This window comes from Lygodium microphyllum, chromosome 14, assembly GCF_053477565.2.
Source record: "Lygodium microphyllum isolate KBCC chromosome 14, Lygodium_microphyllum_v1.1.10, whole genome shotgun sequence".
Classification (NCBI taxonomy): domain Eukaryota; kingdom Viridiplantae; phylum Streptophyta; class Polypodiopsida; order Schizaeales; family Lygodiaceae; genus Lygodium; species Lygodium microphyllum.
In genome coordinates this window covers 120,775,567-120,788,932 of record NC_141148.1, presented here as the reverse complement: position 1 = coordinate 120,788,932, position 13,366 = coordinate 120,775,567, and positions in this window count along the sequence as shown.

Below are 13,366 nucleotides of genomic sequence, written 5' to 3'. Positions count from 1 at the left end.
GCTTGTAGTCGGGATTCCACCTCTTGTGCTCGTGTAATGGCAGTATCTATATCCCCCAAGGGAACACTACTCAACTGCAATTGGATATTAAAGTCCAAACCATGTAGAAAATATTGCAATTGGGCAGCTGCGGGGATAGGAATAGAGGTGTCCAACTTACGGAAGACCTCTTTTATCTTCTTCGCATAAGCACGAATATCCTCGTGTGGATCTTGGCGGGTCACGTTGAGTACACGCAACCAATATTGCCCACCCCTTTCAGGGGCAAACTCCCTTCGAAAAGCTCCATAAAATGCATCAATGTTCAATATGGTTCTGGCTTCTAAACCATGATACCATATAGCGGCTCTTCCTTTGAGAGTCATGTTGAAGAACATCATCAAATGTCCTTCTTCTTGAATGCGACAGTTAAACATCAACTTTTGAAACTCCCTAATGTGGAGTTCCGCATCTTCCTCAACTAGCCCATTAAAAATGGGTAGCGGGTAACCTAGAGCCGGCAAATCCGTCGTTCCTGCTGGAATTGCAATAGGCTGCGCCATGACGCGGATTGGATTTGTACTAGGAATAGGGGACGGTGGGGTTACACCTCCCGTACTTGACGTGGACTGACTTATAGAAGAAAGGGGAGCACTGGAGCTTCCACCTTCTCCTAACTTACTGCTTGTGGTCCTAAGACCACTAGATCCACTCCCTCGTAAGGGTTCAGCACCGCTACGCTTAGGGGAATATCTCCTAAAAATTTCAGCACGTCGCCTAGCTCTTTCGTCTCTTTCTTGCTTTTGGATTTCTGCTAGACGATGCTTATCACTAAATAACGGATCAAGCTCAGTATCCTCTGGCATAAACTACTAGTTGGTCCTTAAACAACCAGGATTCGAGAACCGCCACTTTTAAGCAGCTCCCGGCAGACGCACCACTGATGGACCTAAAAACGGGCCGGCACTGGCTCATGCACTAGCCGGACCTCGTCACTACGCACAAGACAACCCCTCGGCCTCGCGGCCAGGAGCGTCTATGAAAATCTCTGCCTTCCTAAGCATTGCGTTTGTAATACGTTGTAGTCCAACTGATCCTAACCCAATATTGCTCCTCAGAGGGAGTCCCTTTCACATAGCCAAAAGGCTCGAATCACATACACATATGGGGTTCCTCCTACGGCTGAATGCCGTCAACCCTCTGCGACTCTCCTACACCTTGGGGATTGGCCCCTCGATGCGCCGCTCAACATTTAGACATTTCGCACAAACGTCGCTCAAGGTACCAAATAAACGTATCTAGGAATGTACCATTGTCCTTACTTAATTTCCCCTTTAGGATCCCACGACTAGCCTACAGCATAGGAACCTCACACTCTCAACGGTGGGTCACAGGCCTACTGAAAACAATTGCTATGCATATCCAGGAGCTAACTCTGATACTTTTAATTTCCTCTAAATGATCATGCAAAGAGGTGGATGCCTAGTGCTCAAACATTTTAAAAACCACCAGCGTGCAAGTGCAAAACATCTCTTTCATGCTTTTCTTTCTAACCGCTTTGTGCTTCGCTGCAACACCTAGCACCGAAGTGATCTTCGTGCTACTAGGTTTTAATTTTTATCATTATTATTCCGTCCTAGATGCAATGCATATAAAATCAGCAAATTATTCCTCATGCTCAGCGGCATTTAACCATTTTTTCCACAACTCTACCCTTCCCCGTTGATAGTGCATCATTGCATTCATTTCTTTTAGGGTTTCCTTGCCATTTTTATGTGGAGAAAGGAAGGAAACACACACTACAACATATAAACAAGGCTGAACTGAAGCACAACTTCATGCCCCAGCCTTGCTATACATCAACAAACATAAATCCTATTTTTCTATATTTTTCGTAGCCCCAAATGTATTTTTCCCCTATTTTTCATGGTGTTTTTATCATTTTTCCCCATTTTCTTCATTTTCTTGTATTTTTTAAATTGCTGAAAATGAAAACCAGTTTGTGGGCTGTGGCCCTTAGTTCATTTGCAACAAAATTGAAAGATTAGTTGATGTGTATCGACAGTTTTCCCCATTTATACGCCCAAAACCCTTGTTTTTCCCCATTTTTCATGGTTTTCGGGTTTCTTGACATTATTTCGGGCCATGAAATGCATGTTTTTCATAATTTCTGGTTATAAACAGTAAGAACTCAGAAGAATCAGCAGCATAATCAAATCTTAGTCCATATGAACGGCATTCCATCAATCAAAAGCATAAAACACTAAATTTTCTTTGTAATTTTTTGGTTTACCGCTTAAACGCGTGTTTCGGGTTTTGTGTCCATGGCTGTAGATTTGGAAAACAGCAACACTTCATGTCCAGCAACATCCCAAATCACCATTCTCAGCCCGTGTAGCAATCCGGTCCATGCCGGACAAGTCTCCATCATTCTTTCTTCATTGCTCCTTCCCACACATGAACTGCCTCTTAGAAGAGAGAGAGGGAGGAGAGAGAAAGACTAGAATCAGAAATTTCAAACCAGGCCATCATTCCACGGGCGAAGGGCGGCGATAGAGTCCACAGACAGAGGGGAATGAAGCCCCATAATCCATTGGGGGGGTTGTTTGCAGCAGCCATGATGCCTCTCATCCATTCATGGCGCATTTTTCGGGCGCCATCTTCTTCCACGTTTTTTCATGCCTCTTCATTCTCTCTCCACGTTTTTTGCTTCATAAGGTGCATAAATTTTTTGGGGGGGGTCCAAACTCAAAAGGCATGCTCAAATTTGGCCTCCCAAGTGTCCACCTTTTCATATCTTGACCGTTTCCTTGGCCATTTTCCTGTCCGGACTCCGAATTGAGCTCTGAAAAATCCTGGGCGTCCGGCTTAGCATCCCGCATTGGCCAGTAGCTCGTGTCAACCCGCACGACTATTTGAAAAATTATGAAAAATCACCAAGTGTCGCTCGGGCGCCTTTAAAGCACTTTGGCGCTTAAAATCGTCCTAGATTGAGCCGCCGCCTTTGACGGTGAATATTTTTCCCTTGATCTTCATAATTTTTAGCTATTTTTAAGCACTTCCCATCACCTAAATTCCGCTCTCAGTGCTTTGGCAAGCTCCTGCTTCACATCATCAAAAGACACTTTACAAGCATCACTCCATGTAAACTGACAGTTAAAGGACAATAGGTTTGTCAGTGGCAACGTTCTTTCTGCCAAGGCATTGATAAACCTCTGATAATACCCTACTGATGATAGAAAGCTATGCACTTCCTTTGGAGCACGTCGCGAACTCATGGCAACTATGACCTTGATCTTTTCAGGATCAGTCGCAATCCCTACGGAACTGACCACATGGCGTAACAAGAGCCCATAAGGGACTCCGAAGACGCACTTCTATGGGTTAAGAGCTATGCAAAATTGTCTGCAACGCTCAAAAAACTTCCGTAGAATGATCAATTGTCTATCCCTTATGGTGCCTGCCCCCAAATCATCAATGAATACTTTCAACTCCTCTGGGGAGATGTCACCAAAGGTCTTGTCGACTGTTCTTGCCATGAACTAGGTGCATTACACAACCCAAATGCCGTCACATGGTATGCAAAGGTACAAAAGACTATAATAAATGTCATTTTTAGCTTGTCTTTCTCAGCAATCACCATTTGGTTTTACCCTGCAAAGCAGTCCATAAATGAATAGATTTCCCTACCTACTAGTTGGTCTAAAATTTGGTCAATAAACGGAAATGGGTAGTAATCTTTAACAATCTGCTTATTCAACTCTCTAAAATCTACACAAAGATGGATTTGATTATTCTTCTTCTTCCTGATCACAACTAGTGAGCACCATTTTGTATGTTGAACAAGGAAGATTAAACCTACTTTACACATCTTTTGTAGTTCCTCGTACAACCTGTCCCTTAATTCAAAAGGCATACACCTTACTTTCTGACGTACATGGCGGGTACCTTCCTTTACAGGAATAGAATGCATAGCTAGACTGGGAGGAATACCCCAAAGTTGGTCATAGCTCCAAGCAAAAATGTCACGAAACTCTCAAATTAAGGATACTGTAATATTCCCAACCGTGAATATTGACTTCCCGCACACTGCGTACCGTAAATATTGACTTCCCGCACACTGCGTAAACCTTGTACAAAGGTTATCCCACATATTGGATCTACCGGCAGTATAATGTGTAACCTGCACGTGAGAAATCGAGACCATTCGCATTGGAAAAAGCAAGCCGAGGTTCAAAATCGAAATTCCCGCGTAAACACCCTCTTGGGAGGGGCAATTTTGAATATTCAAGGCAAATTTTTTTTTACTTTAATTCCTTTTCCCCATCCGATGCATGGCTGGAGAAGAGGGAGTGTGGGGGGATGGCCCATGGATGAGTCGTGGCCTGCATGGGAGGGGGGGAACCCATGCACTGGCCACGTGTGTGGAGGCTTTCTCTTCCCTCCCCCCCCTTGCCTATATGAACTCCCGTTAGGGAGAGAAGAGGAAAGGAAAAAGGGACGGTGCTGTGAGAGGGAGGAGGGGACGCTGCTGCCCCGCCGTTGGGGAAAGGAGGGAGACCAGGGTGCCGTCGCCGCCGTGCAGGAAGCCGCCAGTCGCCATAGTCCGCCGCCACGGTCCGCCAGGCCGCCACAGCCGCCGCCACCTCGCCTTGATCACGACCCCCCCCCCCCCCCCCCCCCCCCCCGACGTTGCTGCAGAAGCCTAGAAGCTTCTTAGAAGCTTCTTAAGAAGCTTCTAAGGGGGCTTTCTTAAGCCCCCTTCCCACTAGATCCCCATAAGTCCATTCATACCCCCCCCCCCCCGGGACTTTGAAGAGAAGAGGAAGAAGCTATAAAGCCTTCCGCAAGATCCTTCGTAAGAGGCTTCCCGTAATTAGACTTCAAAGGCCACAAGCCATCCGTGAACCCATTCCTAGCCACCCGATTTTTCCTAAAGAACTCATAAAGCCCTCTTCCCCAAGCACCATTTATCCAAAGTCCCGCAAAGGAATCTCCTGCGTACGAGGGAAAAAGGCAAAGGTCTGGAGGCTACATACCAAGGCAAGTCAATTCATAGACCGCAAAGGCAAACCAGAAGCCGAAACCACGCCTGTGATGGCCCCAAAAAAGTCACAAAGTGCGCCTGCGGGAGGTTCATCTCCAAGCATTCAAGTGGATATCTCCCCGAGCCCACAAGTCCAGGTTTTTTCGAGTTTATTCTCACACAAAGAAATGTTTATGCACGCTTAATTCCATAAGGGAGAATGCATTTTACGCTTATTTTTAATGCATGTGGCAGCGTTAAAAATACATTTGATAAATTATCTCTTTAAACATTAGACAAGGTTGATGCATGTCATGAAATTGAAACAGTTGCATTTCCAGAGTTGTCCGCCTTAGAAGACTAGCTGCATGTTGCTATTTTGGGGCATTATCAAAGTAATGAGTCTAAACATATAGGGCAAAGAAATGAAATTGATAAGTGCATTTGGTTACTAGACATGGTGGGAATAAGCGTGTGCCGCATTTTAGGCAACATCTTCCTTGTAATGATTCATGAGGAAAAGTTAACACCCATAAGATATTATCCGAAAAGAAATAGAAGAGTACGAAAATGATCTTATGGACTTGCAAGTAGCATGTAACATGGAATAAGTTAACACTAGCTTTAGTTTGGTATGAACTTCATTAACTACATTGTAGCTAGGGGAAAGTTGCGTGTTGCATAGTCATCATGCAGAAATTTCATTCATCAGGAGCCGTATTTTAGGAAAGGTCGCATGGTTTATCAAAGCATGAGATTCTAAAGTGTAGACAACAAGGTTGTAGGCATGGTTATTTGATGTAAGTCCTAGTAGGTCCTAGGAAAGTTAGTACCCAGATTATCATGCATTTTTACTATACCAAGGAAAGATAGAGTTATTGTGAACCATGTGATGCGTAGAAGCAATGAATCACATGTTTACATGTATTGCGGTAGTTGCAACTATTTATTGCGCAAATTTAACTTACAAGAGGATGAGTAATCATCCTGTTACATCACCTTTCTTGGGGAATAATTGCCAAGTAAAAGGAGAGTTAGGTATTTGCCTGGAAGCAAATGACCAATCAATAAATTGAAGCGACATGGTCGCCACGATTTACTATTACCTAAGGTATTGGTTAAGTTGGGTTAACAGGGTATGGCCCTAACCCAAGGATAAAAGGGGGAACAAACAAACCCTTGGGGATCTTGCCAAGTTGCAATTTGATCCCAGATCGAATGCTGGATGCATTCGGAGAGAAAGATTCACTTTTTAACAGATTGCCAAATAAACAACCACTGGAATTGATTGTGCTTGTAACAGTTTAGAAAGCACTGTTTGCATTGTTTGCTCAAGGAACTAAAGGATGAAAATATATATAAATGCTTTAGGTTGAAGGCCTGAAGGGAGAGGCAGTTTCAGTTACCCCCGACTGCCTGCCTGACCCTAACCAAGGGGGTTGTTGACCGTGCCGAGAACGTGGACCGAACCCGCCGCGAGAGGTCTTTCCGTTGAGCTCTACCTGGAGCAGGAGGACGCTTGGGTGCCAGGGGGGCTCTGGCCGTAAATCCCTCGCCTTCCGGGTCCTGCACAAGAGGCTAACGTGACTCGGGATTGGATCTCGAGGCCCGCATACTAGTCTACGGGCAGAAGCTTGGAATAGTGATCCCTGGTGGATTACTGGATAGCCTTCGGGCGGATTATGAACAAGCCTACGGGCGGAACTCCTTGTATTTCAAAGATAAAAGGATAAAATGATAATAAAGAAGTTGTTTGACATTGTTTTTCTATGTCACGTGATAAGATTACGTGAAGGAACCAGTGTTTAACAGGGGTAATCAAAGAAGCTGTTTGTTATATGTCAAATTAATGTGTTAGGTAATTACATAACTAAAACAAACCAAGGAAAGTGCGGAGGATGAACCATGGGTCCGTCCTACGGATGGGTGGTCCCGGTTAGCCGAGAACTTTTCTCAAAAATCTGGAAGAGCAGCGGGAGGTTCATCGAAAGCAATGACCGAGAATTATGTTTTACCCAATTTACGCTTTTTTAGGGGAACGGAATGGGACTATGGCAGAGAGGTTGAGTTTTGCATCCCTCTCGTTTCCCATTCTCCTTGAACCAAGTGCAGCGTGAGTCCGCTTCAGACCTGGCGTTTCTGCGTAAAGTAGTTCGCTCGGGTCTAACGCTAGTTGCTGCTAGCTAATGACCAAACAAGAAAGCCCAAATTCAGGTCGATCCTAAGTGGGAACGGCCAGGATACTTCCGCTACGGGGCAGACACGGGAAGACCTAGATTGCAAAACCCGTAACATTCCATGGGAGTGCCGGGCAGAGTTTTCTAGACATCCTTTCCGATGGACTGCTAAGACGTGTCTTGGATGATCTTAGTGGACACGTTACAGATACATAATCCTCTCTTTCTTCCAAACTGAGCATGGACCCTAATTTAATTGGACGCAAATCATTTAGCGTACCAAGATCCAGCTCAATAATGTCCGCGTCTCTTATTCGATCATGAGGCTCTATCGGCTCATTCAAGGTTATTTGATAAATATCCTATGTAGTGGATCCTTTCTTAGATCCATTGCTCAATAACGTCTCACTACCAGATGGATCATCTACTGTTTCTAGTTCAGTGGAGGATAGTGGAGCTCTCTCACTCTGAGGAGACTTAGGGTAAGCATCCACTATTACACGATGGGCACCTCGACCTAGAATCACTCGACCAGCGAGTATATTGACTTGACAGTCTGTCCATAAAATCCATGGCATGCCTAGCAAAACCTGATAGCTAGGATGTCCTACAAACCTTATCACCCTAAAGTCCAGATAGCATTCCACACTATCGTAGAGTTCATGCAAGAGCTGCAGAACACGGGGTTCAAAATGTTGCAAGGAAAGAGGCTAACAAGAAGATCTCAATCTTTGATGCCAAAGATCACTATATTGCTTGTCAAGTGAATTACAACAATTGCCAATTGAAAGAACCTTGTCAAATCCTTTCTGAGCAACTTCAGTATGAAGACTTTGCTCTTCTTCTTTATTTCTCAATGCCTATACAAGCTTTCAACAGAGCCAGGATCGTGTTAAACAGATCAATTAGCTTGGAAGAATTTAGCTATGGTTCAGCTGAGTGCAAGATACTCTTGAAGTTATAAAGGTGAAGTTGGTTCTTTCCATCGATGGACTTCCTTAAACCTACCTCCACTCTTCTTTAGGTGTTAATAGAGATTAGGGTAATGGCTAATCTCATCTGTAAGCTGGGCAAATGCAACAAACGGCTTCCTGTTGAGTCTTATTTGGCGAAACTGTCTACCTCTCCTGCAGCAATAGATAGCTTGCTCTCCCTTCAATGTAGCCCATATTATGAAGTGTCGTCCCATATCAGTAGGTCATCATCATGCAAAACATAGTTGAGAATAGTGATCTCTCTTGCTGTTCTCATGCACAGCCTCGTAGGCCTCCCTCCCGATCAATATACTGCAAACCATAACAGCACTGAATATTACACAGAGTACCTGTCATGCTCCAGGATTCACCAACAAGTTAAAGTCTCAAAGGATTGGCCTTTCCATTTTGGCATAATCGCCACACTATCATTCAAAAGATCATTGTTCTTTTGGTGTGATAGAGAGGTCATTCCCTGTTAAATATCTACTTCTGTCCTCCCTGCTGCAGTAGATTTGATGGCCCAATAATCTGATCATCTGCCATTGGACCTTCAACTGTTTAAAGTAAACGGAATAGGCATAACTGAAGTTATCCTATGGCAAAAAAAATCCTCAATACTGAGGTTTTCTCAATGTTGTCTCTAACATGCCGAAATCCTCAGCCCAATCATCTATTGAGTGAGCTGGGAGTAGCAATTTTCCCCAGTCGCTCATCATCAACACATTGAGAGACGAGGAGCACTGAAGCTGATCGGAGGGCGCATATATTTCTGGATAGCCTTTCTTGCTTTACTGTAATAAACTGCAGAGCTTGAGATCAAGTAAACTCAACATGGAAACCAAGTCCTATATCCATGAAGATTTTACTTGTGTCAGACACTTCGGCTTATGCATAAACTTCTGAGCCCAAATTTATCACGGTTTTCAGCTTCTTGATTCGGTTTTGCTACAATAGTTTGATAGTCTTGGACAAATCTGAGAATATCTTTTACTACTCTATTACCTTGTCCCTCTCTGATATGACCTAGGCTTCGGTTTTTGTTCAAAGAAGGCCTCAAACTTCAATACTTTGGCATCTTTTTCCTCCTGTTTTCTGGTTGTTGACATTGTCTCCTAACACAGACTGCAGCTGGGTTCCAAACAACTTCATAAATTAATCTCTACACATCTGGTTTTAGGAATTGGAAGGGAAAACGGCCATGCCTGAAATGGTGAAGAAAGCCAAAGGATCCCCTTTGTGTCTACCTCCCGCAAAGAGGAACAGGAATAGCCGTCTTCAGGTCACCACCCCACAAAGGATGAAAACCTATTCCAAAATAAAGTAGTAGACTGTCAATGATTTTTAGCCGTAGTAGCATTGTATGTTGATCCATCTTCTGGACAAGAAGCGGCAGTAATAGCAAAAAATTCTGAGGCAAGAGACCGCAGAATTACAGAGGCACAGCATAGCGAGATTCAGCTCACGGATATCAATCATTTACCTAGCATCAACATACATTATGTATGACACTTTCGGCCTTTGATCCGCATGTATTCTGCTCAGACAACTTTATGGCTCTTGTGGTCTATCTCATAATCATTGCTTCATCTCGTCCTTAGTGTTTGTTGAAGTCACAATGGCCAATCCTTCTTTCAGACTTTGACGAAGCCTCAATAGCCATCCTTTTGACATAGAACATTGCCACACCAAAAACATGGATCTTCTAGAATCTCAATTTGCTTCAACGTGAAGTCTCCTAACCCAGTCAAATGTACCAGTTGATTCACGGAAAGACTCCTCCCACGAACATAACCTGAGAGTAGAAGAGTTCCTCTCCGAGACATTTCAACATCTGGTACAAAACCAATCTTTCCCGCCATCACATATGGCCGTTGATTTCTCCATAGTGGACTAGACAGTCAGTGGTTGGTCAAGTAACACAAAACCTATTCATAATCTTCAGGTGTATCTGCTGAAAAAAAATTTAACCCGTCTGGTAAAGAGTGTCTGGCATGTTTTCTATTGTCAACAACTCTTGAAGTTGTGGATCTGGGCACAGGACTTCTGCACCAACAGAGTCCCCTGTTTGCATCAAATCTACTCTACTTGATTTCCTTGCTTGCCATAGCTTGGTCCCTAATTCCATAGTAATGCCCCCCTTTCACGGTAGTAAAACGAGTGAGAAAAAGCTCTCCTTTTGCCTAGAATAGGCTAGCCTCCCAAAAAGGCCCAACAAATTTTAGTTGCTCCTATTAGCAAGGACTAAAACCTCTGTTGGTAACTTCTCCCACAACCTTCTCTGAAGCATCCAGTATCGCTGAGTGACCACGTGGAGGAGCCCCTGTGGCTATTAGAACAACCCTGCAAATGGCATCTTTGTAACAACAGCATCATTTATCTTGCCTCTGACTAAAACTTTCAATTTTGTGCCATTCTTATGATTCCCTGAACTTACATAGCCCATGGCTATGTTCTTCTTCAAGAATGCTTTATCTTGCATGTTACATTGGCCTTGTTCACGTGCAACCTTTATCTTCATAGCTTAAATGTAAGCTTCCTTTGATTCCACAGTATCTTGCACTTTTCTTGGAGTTCATCATTGAAATTAACAACTTGATAATATTCTTTGACATCAATTTTTCATATTTTTCTGACACACACACAACATGCACACAAACAGAAACACACACAAACACAAACACACAAGTGGAGTATGTACATTGGATGCGGGTACTGAAAAGGACAGAAAGATAATGGAGCAATCAAACACAATGAAACACACGCAAAAAGATAGCACAGATGCACAACAAAAATGGAGGTTTTTATGGCTCGGATGCGCAACAGCACGACATCCCCCCCTCTAAACTTGCGCATCCTCCGGATGAGCCAACTATCCAGGATCATCCAAGTCCACAAACAGGTCCAGTCCTTCATCAGTTTTCGGTAGACCTGTTTCTCTATCAGCTTCATCATCCATATTCTCTGCTTCTTCTGCTATAATTTCTTTTAACTGCTCTTCTTCTACCAATGCTTCAAGTGCATACACTTCATCTTCTCTTCTCTTGAAAATATTGACTCGTTTTCAAGCAATGGGCACCCTCAATACCGTCTCATCCAATTCAGCCAACTCATAGGTAGCATTGTCAAAAACCTGTTTCACCTCATATGATCCAAACCATCTTTGAACCATTTTTCTCATGCTACTATGCTGATTCTCTAGGCTACTGTCGTAGACTAGAACCCAATCTCCCTCTTTTATGGCTCTAGGTCGCAAGCGATGCCTCAAATCAAACCTGTCCTTGTTTCTGAGTCGGCAAACGATCAACTGCTAGTTGCACATCTTCTGTCCTTCTCTCTAGTTGACAAATCTGAAGAGCTAGAAGCTCCTCCCTTGATAAATTCTCATGCCACGGAAGAGCACTCCACATGAGAGCACATATTTTGATAAGACATGACAAGTTTTTGCCCATACATCAACTCTGCAGGCATATATCCAGTAGTCACGCTATCAACGGATGTCCTCTTTCGCTCTTGCCATTCCCCTCTGGATTATAGGCAGTAGTAAGAGCCAACTTAATCCCAAGCTGTGAGAAAAATTCTCTAGCTTCATCTGCATCTAGCTCTCCACAATTAGTAGTAATATTGCCTATACATCCATACCTGCAAAATATTTCTTCCAACAAGAATTTACATACTGTAGTGGTGGTCTTCATCTGCAAAGATCTGCCTTCAACATAGTTTGTAAGATCCTCCCTGGCCAAGACAAGATATCTCATCTCCCAAAGTCCCACTGGCAAAGTAACCAGGTCTACCACCCACTTATAATGCATACATAGTGGATAGGTCGGATGCAACTCATCACGATGCCGCACTAAAGAGTAAAGCTGACAATCCCTGCAAGTCTCCACAAAGTGGGAAACATCTTTATACATCCCTTTCCACCAGTATCTTTCTTTGATTTTCTCATAGGTAGCCCACACACCTCTATGTCTAGCCCAAGAACTCTCATGAAACTCTCGCATAATCTGTATCTGCATCGCTGCCTCACAAACTACTCTCAAGGGTAGGCTACCTCTCTTCTTTGGGTGCTTCCAAAGAAAACCATCTTTCAAGAAATACCCATAAGCCTTTCTTCTGATTTTCTTGAATACATCATCTATCCAATCAACTCTTCGAGTCAATGAACTCAGATACTGACTAATTTTCAGCCACTCGCCAACATAGAGTTCTTCAGTAAAGGCTTCAACGGTAGATACATAACAATCATGAACAAGGACAGAAGCTGCAAACTCTGTCTCATCATCTTCTACAAGCATTGAATCCTCATCCTCATATCTCGCTCTAGTCAGCATGTCAGCACTGGATTATATTTTCCTGCTATGTGTCAAAATTCTGGATTCAATGATTTGATGTAGGAAATCCACCGAAGCATCGCTATATCTGGAGTCGAACAGCTAGTAATCATGCCAAGCAAAGGCAAACAATATGTTTCCACAACAACTGAAGCACCAATAAAATACCCTTTATCACACTTCAGTGTAGTGACTACTCCCCACAACTTTCTTTTAATCTGCAGATATCTTCTCTATCGCTCATTAAGAACTTTAGCTCCAAAATGGATTGCATATCTATTCCCATCAGCATCATCCTATCCCACTGGAAACCTATGCCAATAGGGCTAGTATCAACTGTCAACATGATTGGCCGTCCACACTGATAATCCTCCTTGCGAAGAGTAGGAGCTGACTGCAATAGCTTCTTGAGTTTACGCATGGCTTTCGAATGCTTCTCATCCCAATGAAATTTCTGCCCCTTTCGAAGCAGCTGATAGAGAACATCTGCTATGTGAGCAAAATGAGGAATCCAAATCATGTAAAATACACAAGCTCCCACAAATCTCAACACCTTTGAAGTAGTCGAGCAATACTCAGCAATCCTGCTTATGGCATCCACCTGTATGCCCAACTATGATGACTTCATTAACACCAAAGACAGATTTCAGCCCTGAAAGAGTCAAATTTACCTCCTTTAATCGTGTCAATATTTTCTCACAAGCAACCAAGTGTTCAGCCACAAACTGTCTACATCCTCGCAAATCAAGACTCTCATTCTTTTCTTCTTCTGCACAACCCTTAATAGGCACATCATCTAAGAAAGGCATCGTATACTGCAGAATATAGTCTCACAAAACTTTATGCATAACATTCATCATATGAGCAACTGAGTTG